Source organism: Euphorbia lathyris, chromosome 5, assembly GCF_963576675.1.
Source record: "Euphorbia lathyris chromosome 5, ddEupLath1.1, whole genome shotgun sequence".
Classification (NCBI taxonomy): domain Eukaryota; kingdom Viridiplantae; phylum Streptophyta; class Magnoliopsida; order Malpighiales; family Euphorbiaceae; genus Euphorbia; species Euphorbia lathyris.
Window position 1 is genome coordinate 46,290,628 of NC_088914.1, and position 13,050 is coordinate 46,303,677.

The window sequence follows — 13,050 nt, forward strand, 5'->3', positions numbered from 1 at the left end:
TTAAGTGCTATTTGGGTTCAATTGATGTTGATTTGAACTTTTTTAAGGGTTTTAATGTTATTTTGATTCAATTGGATTTCTTTAGGTGTTAATTACTATTTTGGTTCAGTTAAGTTCAATTGAGGTTGAATTGAATTTCTTTAAGGGTTTTAATGTTATTTTGGTTCAATTTGTGTTAAATTGGATTTCTTCAGGGGTTCAATTGCTATTTTGGTTCAGTAAATGTTGGGTTTTAATTTATCGATGATTGTAGTAAAGTTTGATCTATTTGATGAGAAAATGTATACAATTAAAGTTTGGTTGGATTTTGGGTAAAGTTTGTATCCATCAGGAGTAGTCCGGTCGGGCGGTTTGATATTTGAAGACCATGTTCAGTGAGGAACATGGCCTGTGTACACAGTCTAAAGACCTAGTCGGGTATTGGCAGCGAAGTGTTGGGTAAGACCAATACGGGATTAGGCATGGTTAAAGAGACATCTCGATTATGTTTGCGTGTTATGGATTGATTTACGAGGGAATACTCGGTGATGGATACGATATTGAATTTGATTTGAACTTTGGTTTTAGTAAATGTTTATATAAGAATCATTATATTTTGATTAAGTTTGATTTGAGATTATGGATTAAAATTCCGTTTTAAATGTTTTTCACAAATGTATACATATAGCTATTTTACGTAAAAACTAGTTTCTATAGTTGATAGTTGCTTACTGAGATTTTTGTCTCATATTTTCAAATGTTTTAATGTTTTTAGGCGAAGAAGTACGAGGTATTGAGGGAAGTGTTCGACACTAGGGCGAGGATTGGATACGACCACGATTGTCCAAGTTGTCTTCTAAGGTATTGCATACCATTTTGTACATGTAGATATAGGTGTGTTTTTGTGCTTGTAAATATGTAGGAACTTACATTGCCCATTTTGAAACGAATATGAAGTTGTGTGATGAAGGATTTTGGTTTGACTGTCCAATTATGGTGTTAATTTGTGTAGTTAGGCAAATTAAAAGTTAACATGTTAGAATTGGAGTTATTTTCTATGTTTCAAACTCGTTTTGGTAAAACGCACGAGAAAAGGGTTCGTAATTGGAAATGATTAGTGATTTTCAATCTTTTACAAATGTAAAAGTATATTATGAAAATGTTTCTAAGTTCAAATAAGATTTGTATTTCTTAACATTTGATTGTGAGATGTTACTTCCGACTCGTTCACATCAGTGGTAATGTCTCATTGTCATATCCGATTCTATTTTGGATCTGGTTTGACAACTATGGATATGGTAAGTGAAGGGGTACAATGGAGCTAGGTTGCCAATCACGCCCGCATACCCCCATTTAAGATCAAACTCAACGAATCGAGCCATGGGCCGTTGTGCAGCTTCAATGCCCATATCAAGGACAATCTTCACAAATTATAAAAAAAGGACAATCTTCACAAAATCCAGAAATTCTACCCAAGTATTATAAGAAATATGGGAAAGAAAAAGTGAAAATTCTCTCAAAATGTCCATAATGCTACTCATAAGAGGTAATCGCCCTAACTCAACATTTTGGGTATAGCGCCCAATATTCACCTTGCAAGTAGAGGAGGGGAGACGAACATCCATCATCGGGATGATCATCAAGGAATGACCACGATCTTTCTAAAATCAATATGATAGGCTGCTCCTTAGAATGATAAAAAAATACTTACGAAATCACCAAAAAGAAGAAGAACAATAAGCAGCAAGAAGGCAGAGTAGATGGACAAGGCATGAAAGAAATTCATCTAACACCTTCCTCCTTTTATACTTCTCAAGAAGCAAATGGAATGACATGCATCATCATTACTAACAAGTAATGATCAAAGAGCATTGATAGCCTGTAGTGCACCCTCTTAAAAAACGTGAAATAGTGACATATGGGGAACAGAGACGAACCACTGTCAACTCGAAAGACATCCAAAACAGAGTCATATTGTTTCAAAATTCAATAATATTGTTTCAAACACATGTGCTCTGATAATTGCATTTAGGAGCTGACCAAGCGACGAGCAAATCAACCATCAGAAGCTTACATAACCTCTTTATCAGTCCATCATTTCTTGGCAAAACCTAAAAATTATCAAAGATCAACCTCCTCCTTTAACTTATCAGAAATCAACAACAACAATGCTTCTGGAGACGATGTTTTCTCATCCTAAAGAATAATAAATTAGACCCGGGAGGGACATCTGATATCAGGCGAATATAAACTCGTTACGTAACACTTACGAAACCCAAACCAACACCTAGGAAAAAAGAACATGTCACATCATCATAACAAAAGTAGTCAGTACGACTCTTATTTGGAGACCTTGGCTTGGAAAGTCTTAAAAGACCTAATCAAGGATCCAACTGTTACAATAGTTACGCCCGATCCCATGAATCATGGACTTAGTATACTTAAGGAATATCATGCCCATATATCCGGTTGCACGTTCACCTATCAATAGGTGACACGTAGCGCATCCTGCTCTTAAACTTCTAACCATATTCTACAGCTCGATCATACTATAAATAGAGTAAGTACAACTCAATGTACACTACTTCGTTCATTTCATTAAGCTTACATCTTAGCTTTGATTTACTGTTGTATTCATCCTCAAGTCTTACCCCAAATTGAATTAGGCATCAGAGCGAGTTAGTAGGACAACACCCTCCCTTCGTTGATCTTGTATCTATACAATTGCATGTTTCCAAATAGACTTACATGATTAAACCATATTACTCAATAGTTTTTGACAAACAAGCGGGGCCATTGTATCATCATACTTGTTGGATAAATTACATGCATAACCCCTAAATTTTATATTTACTTTAATTATATCCTTAAATTTCAAAATCAAACATTAGAACCATTGGACTTTATATTTATTAACATAATAATCCACTTTAATGTGTATCACTAAAAAATAACCAATAATGATCTCAAAATAAAAAGTTGAAAAACAATTTTTGGATATTTTTTATATAAACAACACATTTTTCTTTCCTAACAAAAAAAATACTTAAATGACCTTAAAATCAAAAATTCAAAAAATTAAAGTTGCTAAGAATATCATTTCTATCAGTTCTATAATAAAGGGTTACCTGATATTTGAGTGATCATATTGGTCAACGTTAAAAGAGTTATTATGTTAGTAATATGTAAAGTTCATGAGTTATAATATTCGGTTTTGAAGTTTATGGACCATAAAGGAAATACGTGTAAAATTCAAGAGTAACGAATGTAATTTGCCTCATATTTGGCATTGACATATACCAATTAGCGAAATTTCATCTGATTAGATAATGACTTAACAAAACTATTATTTAATTGACATGTATCAAGAGTTTGACATTTGATTTATTTTAATTTAAATATTTATTATTATTATTTTAATATAATTAATTATTTCCACGTAAGAAAATTGATGTGTCAAAAAAACAATTCAAATGTCAAAACATCACTATGTGTCACGTGATAATGGTTCTATCAAATCTACGTCTAAGTGAAATTTCTGTTATTGGAATACTAAGGGTTAAAGCAAAAAAAAAAATTATCTCCCTGTGAGACGTTTTGTGCCGCTTTTCCTCTTGTAGGATGACTTTTCATCTAAACCTTAATTTTCTTTTGCTGCTTTGCCTATCAACGTGATCATGGAAGACAGAATCTTGCAACTCTCCTTGAGTTTGGAAGAGGACGATGTCCTGGAGTTAGGGCAGGAGGTGCAAGGAGTCGAGGCAACCTCGAATGAATTTAGCTTGGTAGGACGTTTTCTTACGGATCGCACAATAAAATTCCCTGTTATAAAACATCGTATGGCTAGTATATGGTGTCCTGGGAAAGGGATTTCTATCCGGGACATAGGTGACGGGCGGTTTCTATTCCAATTGTTTCATTGTCTTGGATCTTAAAAGTGTGGTTGATGGTGGCCCTTGGACGTTTGACGGACACTTGCTTCTGGTCCACACCTGCGACAAGGAGATGTGCTGCTGAATGTTCCTCTTTTTAACATCCCAAGATGGATTCAAGTCCACGATGTGCCTATAGGCTATATGTTGGAATGTGTGGGGAGATTGCTAGGTCAGTTTCTAGGCTCATATATCGAGTATGATGCGAAAAACAACTCAGGTGGTTGGAAGAGTTTTATGCGGTTAAGAGTAGATGCGGATTGTCATATCCCGCTCAAACGCTGGAAGAAGATTAGACTAGCTACGGGGAACTAGAGTATTGTCCAATTTAAATATGAGCTTCCAGGAACCTGTGCCCTGTGTTATGAGTGTGGTTTGCTGGGTCATAGTGAATCTCTCTGTCCCTTATGCTTCAGCAACCCAAATGGGGAAATTAAGCTCGAGTGGGGAAATGGATCCGAGCTGCGGATTGAAGACAAACTGTGGGCGGAGGCGAATGCTGGTTGCAAGAGGGAAATGGTGTTATGTCAGGAACATGGGGCTCAACAGGGTCAGTTGTTCAGATGGAGGTGGAGAGTCCAGCGATTGTTCAGCCACTGGGTCCGAGGGCTATAAATTCTGACAAGGGAGGAAAATCTACTATTGCTATATGTGTGGTTTAGAATAAAACTATGATGTAGTCTACATTTGAGGAAGGTTAGTCGGGACCATTACCGACAACTGATGGTGATGATGCTTTAGACTTCAATGAAGAAAAGTAAAAGAAAAGGAAGAGGAAATGTCAGAAGTGTTGAAACATTAGGAAGAAAATATTAAGCATGCTCCTGCTACTCATCCTACTAGGATTGCTGGTGTGTTAAATACGGATGTTGATGCGCCTCCGAACGGTCGCTCTAAAGACTCGTGATGCGAGTAAAAAGAGCAAATTTATGAGGATGATCACTCATGGAAAAGAGCTTCAAAGTTTTAGTTTTCAACCAGAAATGGAAGAAACAGGCAGAAATTACAGTTCAAGCAGGAATCCTCACGAACAGCCTCTCAGTAGAACAGAACAGCTTAAACAACGGCATTAACAGGTCATTTGGAAGGAAAACGGATAAACGCACGGGTCGAGCAAGCTACAGGAGAGAGAAAGAGAGAAAACGTGGAAAGCAAGACAGCTTTCCATCTTGCGCCAAGTGTAGGAGGATTGTTTACTTGTCCTTGTTTTTACCTTTTTGTGACTTTTTACCCTTGTAATTAGGGTTGATGTAAGGGGAGTATAAATAGAAAGGAATATTATTGTAATAGGTACCTCGGCATTACCGCCACCACTAGTTTTTATTTTCTGTTTTTATTTTCCGTTGGAAGAATGTTTTTTGGGAGAACAAGTTGTTCACTCATGACAATGAGTGAGTAGTTCTTCTGCAGGCCTAGCCAGCCATTTAGACGGTGACTGTAAGTATCTTTTATCAATGAATGAAGTATTTTTATCTATGATTGAGTGTAATTAGCATGCTTAAAGAATAGATTAAGATCGAGTCTATTTTATGGTTACCGAGGATGACACGACGGTGCTCCGACGTAATGGAAAATAGCTAATCGGCATATGTTGTAGTGGACAGACACGAAAACTACCACATATTGGGGTTTCTTTATGAATGCTCTCTGTTACTTAATGCTTGTTTGTATGTTAGCACAAGGACACTTGGTTAATGTTACTTACTTAGTATCTTTGGAAATGGGACACCGGACCTTAGTGACCAATGAGGGAGAGACCCAACTCAGGAATATAGATCTACTTCGTTTTGCGATAAAAGTTAGGCACAGTTGTTCGTTAGGCGTATGGCTAGATCTGTGCTTGTTCACCTTGGATTCATTTATTTCACTATTCGCTTGTTTTTGTTTATGTTAAGATCTCACACATTATTCATCCATTCAAGAATCATATCTAACACTTAAGGTAACTTGTTCTTCTTACTAGAGTCCAATCCCTGTGGAATACGACACTTGGTCTTACTAAATACTACATCCGACCTAGTGCACTTACTAGCGTCCATATTTAACACACCAAGTTTTTGGCGCCGTTGCCGGGGATTGTTTAAACTTAAGTTTTGAAGAATACGTATGCTTATTTCGTTACCTGTTAACCATCTGTTTGTCTAGTTTTTTGTTTTCGATTGCTAGTTTTGTATGCGAAGAGCAGGTATTCCTATCCTTCCTATAGACGTTGAAATAGAGAGAACATACAGAAGAAGGAGAAGACTACTTAGGCAAGCTAGACGCATCAGAATGGATCGCGAGATCGAAATACCAAATGATCAAAGACAGGATGAGAATCATGAGGAAGGTCATGGTGAAAACGAAAATAACAATAATGGTAACCAGAGGTTGCGGATGAAGGATTACTCCAGGCCATCCACTGAGGGCCATTCGTCGTGCATTGTTATACCAAATGAAGGCAATGGAATGTTCGAAGTTAAAGCTTCAATGATTCAGATGCTAAAAACAGCTGTTCAGTTCGGGGGATACCCAAATGAAGATCCAAATGCTCACATCCAAGACTTTGTCACAATGTGTAACACATTCCGTACCCATAGAAATGATAGCGATGAGGTTATCCGGCTCAAACTGTTTCCCTTTTCCTTGAAGGATAAGGCGGAGAATTGGTTGAAGAATCTACAACCGGGGTCTATCACGAACTGGGAGGAGATGGCTACCCTGTTCTTGATGAAATATTTTCCGCCCAGACAAGAAATCAAGTTGAGGAATGAAGTTTCTCATTTTATCAAGAGGAGGATGAATCCTTATCTGAAGCATGGGAAAGATACAAAGAACTGTTGAGAAGAGTACCGAATCATGGCATACCCATGTGGATGCAAGTGCAAAACTTCTATAATGGAGTGACCAACGCATACAAGATACATATTGAATCAGTTGCCAATGGGAATCCGGAGGAACTTGAACCTCAAGCATTGTATGAGCTAATAGAGAGAGTGGTCAACACTAGTTACAACTGGCACTCGGTGAGAGCTGATGGAAAGAGAGTCACGAATACTTCAAATAGTGAGGCAATCAGCAAGTTATCCTCACAAATGGAATAACTGGTCAAAACGATGGGAAAGATGAACGTCTCAGCAGTCAACACGCAGCTTTCTGCCCCTATAGAGATCCTATCACCCGATGGTTGTGATTTTTATCGCGCCCGTGCCCGTGGATCGCGAACTGTTATTTTCGTATGTGGCTCCCGCTCTACTGGTTTATTAACGGTGCTAGACAGTCCCTTCATGGAGAGTTGTCCAATGGGTTTTCGAGTCACCACCAATCAGTTTGACGGTCTGATTGGACACCGATTTGATTCCAAATTGACCCATTCGGGTAAAGTTCGGATAAGGTATTGGTCTGTGATGATTCCAAGTTCGGTTTCCAGTTACGTGTAGGAAAGAGACATAATCTCACCCTACCCCGCCCGATGAATCGGTACTGTTGTACTTCTGCGTGCTAGTTTTACGTATTTGTGTTTACTATTGCTTTGAAAGGTCATTAATTGTATATATTCAAGCCATTGACAACGCTCGCAAGGTTTTTGTCGTATGTTTATCGGGATCACTATCCAGTGATCAACATGATATGGTCGTTATATAATCGCTATACAACGATCGAATATTAAACATAATAATGTATGATTTATCAATTATTTGTCGTTTATTTATTTAAATCATTATTCAACGATTTAGATAATCGGATTTTATAATTGCTATCCAGCCATTAAACTCGCTGAAATAGAATTATATATCATTATAGTTCATAAAAATGAATATAGAAAGATTATTGTATAATATATGATCTTATTATTTATCCGGACCATTATTCAACGGTTTGGATAATCGAGTTAATTTGTAACCGCTATCTAGCAATTAAACCCGACATATATTAAAATTATCATATTTTTTATTATTAGTATATAGTTTATTAATTGCTTATCGAGACCATTATCCAGTGATCCAAATAAGCTGCTCACGTTATTATCGTATTATAATTGCCATACAACAATTTAAATCCGATAAATGAGACTAAAACACAAATTATTATATTATTTGAATAAAGATTATTATTGTCAAAAAAAAATTTAATTAAAGACTAACTAATCTAACATTAAACTAAAATCTAATTCATTTGAGTTAACAATAATTAGCTAATTAAATTTACCGTACGAAATAAGAAAATGAAAGGAAATGGGCCTTTGGATTAATGCTATGGAATTGGATTAAGAAGAAACGTAATTGGGCTAGACACATTTTAATTGTAGAGATGGCTAAAACCTGAGTTAATTAGAGTATTTACTCTTCCTTTCCTGAGTTAGGGTTTCTTTTAACCCATTTATCCTCCCTTCTCTCTTCACAAAGATGCAGCCTCTCTTTCTTCCTCTCTTCCTCGAAAATTTTCCGCAGCTCCTCCTGCATGGCTGCCGGCGACTTTCATTCTGCCTTCACCGTAACATCTACGGCGTCTATGACCTCGCTTCGTCGTTTCGCTGTTGTCAGTTGACTCCGACGCCATCGTGACTCATCCACCGATCTCGTCTGTTCGTTTGCTGTCATCTGTCTGCCGTCGTGACTCCGCCTTGGTTTCTCACTCCGGCAGTCAACGTCTCCATCTTTGGTTCCGTGAAAGAAAGGAGCAGCAGCCATCCAGCTGGCTACCGTTCACCGCCTTAGTCGAGATGCCGCCGCCTGCGACTCGTCTCGGTCCGCAGCTTGCTGTCCTACCGCCGTCGTAGCTACTCCCTCCGGCTGCTCAGCTCCGCGCTACTGAGGACCTTGAAACAATAGGTTTTTTAAACATTTTATATTTAGTTTGGGCTGTTGTTTCTGGTTTAGATCTTTGATTTGGAACCTTTTGTTTTTTTACTTTGTGTGGCTCCGAAGATACAATGGCAGATCCGGTGACAGTGAAATGGGTGAAGGGGAAATACGGTTTGGTGACTCGAAATCTGGTGATACCCCCATGGTAAAATAGGTGAAAGATAAAAATATAGATCATACTTGTTAACTCTGATTAATATGATTTTATGTCAATGTTAGTTTATTATATTTTCATAATTTTTGGTTATAGATTAAAATTTAGGTGAAACCTGTAGTTAAAAGAAAGAGTTTAAATCAAACATGTCACTTTTGTTAAAAGAGTTCCCAAAGAAAGGTAATATTGAATTAAGAACAGCTAAACTTTAGCGGTTAGTAAAGAATAAAGGGTTAATACACATATTTGCCCTTGTGTTTTCGCGGAAAAACAGATTTACCCTTAAATCAAATAAACCCACAAAAATATCCTTGAATTTTTCATAAACCTGCAATTATACCCTAATCTGACGGAGCTGCTAAACGGCGATGGCATCAAACCTTTTTGCCTCCAAAAGAATTGGATGACGACAATCAAAATTCATTTGGTTTCTTATTGTTTTCTATTGCTATTGCTTTTGGATTAATTAGGAGGTTTAGACGCCATTTTATTAGGTTGATTGAGCTTTTATGAAAATGAATTTTGACCAATCTGTTCTTTTAACTTGCTTTTAATCAAAATTGAATGTGCATATTTTTTTCTGTTTGTGATTGGTTGTTCTTTTCTGAAGTTTTTCTGGAGATAAGAAGGTTTGATGTTATCGCCGTTTAGCATCTCCGTCAGATTAGGGTATAATTGCAGGTTTATGGAAAATTCAGGGATAGTTTTGTGGGTTTATTTGATTTAAGGGCAAATCTGTTTTTTCGAGAAAATACAAGGTCAAATATGTGTATTAACCCAAGAATAAATATAGACATTGTATATATACAAATAAGAATATGAGAGATTATTAAATGAAGTTAGTAAGATTAGTAAATGGTTAGTAAAAAAAATTTAAAGTGCAATAGATAGACATATATTCAATTAGCTAAAAACTAATAGGTTTTTATTTAGAGTTTACAAATTCAGTTCATTTCAAAAGCAAAATATATGTTTTTTATCACTGTTTTATAAACTAAGAATAAAAACCCTTAGCTCAAAGCTTTGGAGACCAAGACCAAATGAATAAGAACTTTGAAGATTAAATGAATAAGAACTTATTTGTATTTGATTTATGGAAATAACAATTACAAAACTCTCTCTTTCTAACTAGGCAAAAAGCGTCTTAGATGTGTAATCTTTTATCTAAAACATGCTCTCTCCTTTTTTAAAATTGGCCTCTTTCTTCTTTGCTCTCATGTAGTTGCTAATCCCCCCTGTTTCAGGTGCTCAACCCCTCTATTTATAGAGGTCCAAAACATCCTGGGATTGAGAAAGATGTTGTCCCTTTTGTGATGAATTGTCTTATCTTCTGCATTGTGCAGTGGCTGGTTTCAATGTGCAGGCTGCTCAACTTTGTCCCTCTTTGGACTCAAGCCAAGTAATCAAATTTGTCCCTTGCTAATTTCAGATTTCAGAATGCAGTGGCTGTGTCCCAAGATGGATTGCATTTGTCCATTGTGACAATGCCTATTTTCAAGGTGCAATAAGCTGTTGTGAATTTGTCATCTTCTCTCTTTTGAATCCCTGAATTGAATCTGAAGTTGACCTTGTTGAATGTATTTCCTTACTTGTTTTTGTAACAGCTGGATTTGGGTTTAGAAATCTGTAAAATGAAGGCATAAATTGATATTAGCATTTGTCATTGTAAACTTTATTTTCCTTAATAAAAACATTTTATTTTATTTTTTCTTCTAACTCTTATCTAATGATTTAGATATTAATTTATTTTGCCATTACTCAAATCTGAAATTTGGAAATTACTTATATTCCAAATAGTGTATGATTAAAAATTATCTTTAAAGCTATATAAATAGCTCAACAATTAATTTCGTAATCATAACTCATATTTAAAGTACACGCATTTTCTAATATGATTTCACAATTAATGAACTAGGAGAATTAATATAACCATTTAGATACAAGTTGAATTTAACTAATAAATTTGACATCTAACCATTCCAAAAAATCATATTTAGAATACAACAAATTATATTTCAAATATAATTTATAACCTGAAAAATATTTCTATTCCAATGAATCACATCTCGGATTTAATTTGATAATTATATCGAGATATAAAAAAATTGGTATAAAATATAATTTTCTTAATAAATTATACTTGTAATAGAAAGTTTGCATTTCTAATATAATTCACGAATTTGTTAGAATTCCAAATATAATCAGTTAAAGTTTTAAAAATGTCCCGGACAAAAATGGGTATCTACAATTTTTGCAGTGGACCCCATCGACCCATAGATTGTCCAGGAACCAAACCAGGTGCATCAATGCAGGAACAGTGTGATTTCATTGCTCGCCAACCGCCGAATCCCTATTCGAACACATATAACCCAGGGTGGAGAAGTCATCCGAACTTCTCTTGGCAAGATAATCAGAGGCAACCAGCTATGCAGCAACCTTATAGACAAGAGCATCCACGACCAGCATATCAACCACAACAAGGCAGCTCATCTAACCAACAGTATCAGCGCCAGTCAAATGCTCAATAAGAAGGAAAGCCTGATCTAGAGTCCATGATGATGCAATTCATGAAACAAACACAATCTTCCATAAAGAATCTCGAGACTCAAATCCAGCAATTTGCCACAGCCATATCCTCTAAGGAAAAAGGCGCCCTTCCAAGCAACACTATGACCAACCCAAAAGAAGAAGTTAATTCCATCATACTAAGGGGAGGTAAAGAGGTAAGGGACAATGGTGAAAAATCTGTTGCAGATAAAGAAGATGGAGCGAAGTTCAATGATAAAAAACATGCGCCTCAACATAGGAAAGATAAATATGTGAGTAAAGATGAACCAGGCACGCCTTATTATGAACCAAGGGTTCCATATCCAGAACGACTGAAGCAACAGAATTGTGAGAAGAGACATAAGAGCTTTCTAGAACAATTGACGAAGCTGCACATCAATATCCCATTCATCGAAGCCCTGTCTGAAATGCCCATGTATGTCAAATTCTTGAAGGATTTGCTGACCAACAAGAAGAAATTGGAAAGTGTAGCCATGGTGCAACTAAACAGGGATAGCTCATCAATCTTACAAGTCAAATAGCAACTTCCAAAGAAGCTCAAGGAACCAGGGAGTTTTTCTATACCTTGTTCAATAGGAACACTTACTATTCAAAATGCTTTATGTGATCTAGGAGCCAGCATTAATCTTATGCCATACTCAATCTATATACAATTAGGATTGGGAGAACCAAGACCAACAAAGGTCACGGTCCAATTAGCGGACCGATCAATTCGATACCCTAAGGGTATAATCGAAGACGTTTTGGTTAGAGTCGGAAATTTCATATTGCCTGTCGATTTTGTTATAATGGATATTGCGGAAGATTTGGAAGTTCCCATAATCTTGGGACGACCTTTTCTAGCTACATGAAGAGCTGTCATTGACGTGCACAAAGGGCAGCTTGTTCTGAAAATCAATAATGAAGAAGTAGTGTTTAAGATGCATGAAGCTGTTCGTTTTTTTTTTTGAAATAATGAAGCTGTTCGTTATGCATCAGTTTCTGATGATTCATGTTACTTTCTTGATACACAAGATAATGTTTTTTTCTTGCAGGAACAATTTGATAAGGAGAAACATCAAAAGGAGGAACAATTTTTTGATCTCGACCAAGAGGGGAGTAATATCGAAGGCACAAACAATGAAGAAGAACAAGATATTCTTCCTGACATGGACCCCGAAAAGGAAAATGAAGAAAGATGCCCTGAACTGAAACAGTTGCCTGATCACCTAGAATATGCATTTCTGGATCCACCAAACAGTACACCAGTGATCATTTCGGCAACATTGACAAAGGACCAGAAGGAACAATTGCTTACCATCCTAAGGAGGCACAAGACGGCTCTAGCATGGAAAATAGAAGATATAAAAGGAATCAGTCCGACCATCTGCATGCACAAAATCTTAATGGAAGAAGATCATCAACCAACTTTGCAACCGCAAAGAAGGCTAAATCCACACATGAAGGACGTTGTGAAGGCAGAAGTGATCAAACTCATCGAGGCAGGAATCATTTACTCTATTTTCGATAGTATGTGGACCAGCCCTGTCCAAGTTGTTCCTAAGAAGGGAGGGACCACCGTGGTCAAAAATGA

General features: G+C 36.6%; 1 long non-coding RNA gene and 1 other non-coding gene across 2 annotated transcripts; one reads left to right on the top strand and one right to left on the bottom strand.

Annotated features, from left to right (window-relative positions):
* Nucleotides 1-6,650: 6,650 nt before the first annotated feature.
* On the bottom strand, nt 6,651-6,756 carry LOC136231630 (small nucleolar RNA R71). Its single transcript, XR_010690000.1, has one exon. It is a non-coding gene; the product is annotated as a small nucleolar RNA R71 (small nucleolar RNA).
* Nucleotides 6,757-8,232: 1,476 nt separating this feature from the next.
* LOC136231359 (uncharacterized) lies at nt 8,233-10,615 on the top strand. Its single transcript, XR_010689767.1, has 3 exons — nt 8,233-8,722; nt 8,819-8,909; nt 10,154-10,615. It is a non-coding gene; the product is annotated as an uncharacterized lncRNA (long non-coding RNA).
* Nucleotides 10,616-13,050: the final 2,435 nt, after the last annotated feature.